The following is a 3,621-nucleotide window of genomic DNA, read 5'->3' as shown; positions in this document are numbered from 1 at the left end:
TAACAAAATGGGGTTGTGGGTTTGGTTTTCAGAAGTCTTACTTTGGCCATTACTGGAGATGAGAGTCTCTTTTATAGGACAAATATAGAAGCTTTCAGGTCATTTNAGAACATCCTTTCCTATCCTACTTTGTCCAGGGACATTTGGAAATTGACAAAAATGTTGGAGATGTCATATACATGGCCATCCAGATCCTTGATTCTTATAATTGTTTAGGAATATTAAATGGTGATATTTTGTTTTTCTTTATTGCCACATCATGACAGAGACTAACAGTGCTCTCTTTACTACTGTAAATACCATTAGAGTCTGTTATCAAATTAGATAGCTGATTTTAGAAAATCCAGAGAAAAATATGTTTCTCTAAAGCAATTTCAGGTAACAAAATCTGTATTAGTNTCTATATGGAGAGAGAGGGAGAGAGAAAGGGAGATTTATTATGAGAAATTGGCATACACATTTATAGAGAATGAGAAGTCCCATCTTCTGTCATATGCAAGCTGAAAACATAAGAACATTGGTTGAATAATTCAGTCCACATCTAAGCAACTAAGAATCAGGGGATCCAATGGCATATTCCCAGTCTGAAGGCAGGAGAAGATGAGACAAGATGTCCCAACTCAAACAGTGACAGAGGATAAAGAAACAAATCCTCCTTCCTCTACTTGTGTGTATAAAAGCCCTCTATGGATTGTTTGATGCCGCACATCCACATTGGGGTTGCCAATCAACTTTACTGAGTCCCTAGATTCAAATGTAAATCTCATCCAGAAACACTATCACAGACACATCCATAGACAGTAACCTGTGCATCCTATGGCCAGTCATGTAAACACATAAAATTAACCATCACAAGTCCACCCTTTTCAACATGGCACTCATATACATCCCTTTAAACTACACTTATTCTCCAAATAAAGACAATAACAATGTCAAAATTCCACCTAACAGGATTCGATTATACTGCATACAAATGAAAACGCACTAACACCTTCCCCAGAAGTGGAGGTAAAGTCCTTGAAGGATGTTTACTCTTTTCCTTGATATCTTATAACTTAATACTATGCTATAAAATTAACAATATGTAAATGCTGTAATATAAAAACAGTATATTTTATGTTATATAAGTGGATAAGCAAGGAAAGACAACAAATACATGTATACACCATAGCAAAATAAGGGTTAAGTATCATAATAATTACAATTCTCATTTCTGTAAGTCATGATGTTATAGCCAGTATTTTAATTACCTTCCTCTGCTATGCATCTTGTATTTCATTTTCCTTCAAAAATCACCTCATTTGGTTATGGTTCTTTACCTGCTGGGCTAACCCAAACTTTCACCTTTCAGGTGTTTGAACCGTTAGTAATCCTGCTTAGATGGAATTGTTTTAGTTTTCCGTTGACCTAAATCACAGGGCACGGTAGTACTAGAAAATGCCCTAAGAGAGCTTCTGTATTCCTCAGACACTTTTCTTTACCTCAGGTGTGGAGTAGCCATGTAATTTCCCCTTAGTAGTCAAGATCAATCACTCAACCAACACTATAACTCCTTTATTTGCCTTTTGATTCAGAGGCATGAGAAGTCCAACAAAGCTATTATAAATGGGAATTAACTTATAGGAGGTATTTTAAATAATCAAACTCAGAGAAACATATAATATAATGGTGATTTCCAGGGTCTGGGGACTGTATATATTGGAAAATGCTATGTAACAAGTATAAAGTTCTAGTTATACAAAAAGATTACGTTCTAGAGATCTGCTGTACAGCATAGTGCCTATATTTAACAATATTGTATCATACACTTAAAAATTTAAGAATATAGATATAATGTTAAGTGTTCTTAATACAATAAAATAAAATAAACTTTTAACCATTAATTGAGGAAACAAAATTATATAACTGCTATTTATAAATAGTAAATGATTTTTAAATATGTTCTTTTGTTGAGTGAGTTTTTTTCATTTTTCATGTTTACATTTTAATAAAATTCTAGCTTGAGATTATCACTCATGGTGTTACAGAATACCTTTATGCAACATTCCACATGATAAATTCCTTCTTAAATTTAGTTACAAGAAATTATTGTGTCTGAGTTTCTGTTTCAATGTGGTAATATGAGGTTTCTGGTTTCACCTTCTACCATAGACAAACAGAATCAGTAGCATCATACAGAACAGTTACCTTTAAGAATACCATCCACACGTGCTCGCTTCGGCAGCACATATACTAAAATTGGAACGATACAGAGAAGATTAGCATGGCCCCTGCGCAAGAATACTATCCACACTAGCTGAGTAACTCTAGCTAGGTGAACTAACAAATGTTTACATTCAATTGGGTGGTAGAAATTGAGATGCAATCTTGGCAGAAAGCCTACCCACAAGACAGTGACATACACTTGGGAGGAAAGTCACAATTCTCAGCTTCTCCCCAAGGAGTGAAAATGATTGGCCAAAACATCTAGCAACCCATATTTTGAGACATCCACCTGAGAAAGAGGCCTCCCAAACATGTAGCTCTGAAAGCCAATGGGGCTTGTGTCCATGAGACACACAGAGCTACAATTAACAAAGAAACAGTTCTCAATGGTCTAATAGGCCTCACCATGACTATCCTATCACATCCCAACCCAGCACACACTCAGGAGACTTAAATAGTTTTTATATGCAAGAGGCATATCGGCATATCTTAAAAGCTTCAGCTTGATGGTCAGGGTTCTTATTTGGGATACACTTAAGGGCCAATTGCAATGCTCTCCAAAGACTGGTAAGGTCAGTAGATGCCATCTCTGAGCTCTTCCTCTGTACCACACCAGGTTACTGGTGTCTCCATAAAAGGAGCTTGTACATATGTCTGGTTTCCTGGATTTTAAGTGTGCTGCCCAGAGGACATATCCCTTGATATACTGGTTCTGATAGCCAATGTGACATGTGCTCATGTGTTTAACTGGATGATAGCAAAAAACTATTTGTAACAGCTATCTCCTCAGGGCTCAGTGAAGAATACAGAAATCATCATCTCCCAGTCATCCCCTGAAAGAAGTATATGTGTACTTTAAAATCCACTACCTGAGGTGTCTGGCTTTCAACCACCCTGCATTAGGTACTGACTAAGATCCTCTCCTTTGGGACACTGACAAGTCTTGACATATTTTCAATACTGGGAGCCACTAAAAACAAAGCAATCTGTTTGGACAATCACAAAGGTTTGAGACACAACCAATAATTAGGACAGGTGTCGCAGACTTTGACTCTTGAGTTTTCTCTTGTCCAGCAAGAAGGCAGACACAGAATTGAATACAAGAGAGGCTAATGTCTGGGAGGAGACAAGAGCCCTGAGTAAGGGTCCTTGCTCTATATTTATTAGGATCAGAAGGTCAAAACGTGATGGATGTGTAGAGAGAGACAATGAAACAGTGATCATTAACTCACTCGTGTGAGAGAAAGGGGATTTTGAAGATATGTGGTGTTAGGGGTTTGGGTCAATACAAAATAAAATCTTACTACTAAACAGATGGCTGTTAATGACAGGCACCAGGCGCTGTGTCTGTTTATTTTAACTTGCATGGGGGATAAGACAGAACATGCTACCTCAGGGGCGCCTGGGTGGCTTAGT

At 37.2% G+C, this 3,621-nt stretch overlaps 1 non-coding gene across 1 annotated transcript; it reads left to right on the top strand.

Moving 5' to 3' along the window:
• Positions 1-2,208: 2,208 nt before the first annotated feature.
• LOC144224334 (U6 spliceosomal RNA) lies at positions 2,209-2,316 on the top strand. The gene has a single exon (XR_013333014.1). It is a non-coding gene; the product is annotated as a U6 spliceosomal RNA (small nuclear RNA).
• The last annotated feature ends 1,305 nt before the right edge of the window (positions 2,317-3,621 follow it).

Source organism: Crocuta crocuta, unplaced genomic scaffold, assembly GCF_008692635.1.
Source record: "Crocuta crocuta isolate KB4526 unplaced genomic scaffold, BGI_CrCroc_1.0 scaffold1491, whole genome shotgun sequence".
Lineage (NCBI taxonomy): Eukaryota > Metazoa > Chordata > Mammalia > Carnivora > Hyaenidae > Crocuta > Crocuta crocuta.
This window is presented reverse-complemented; position numbering and strand designations above follow the sequence as displayed.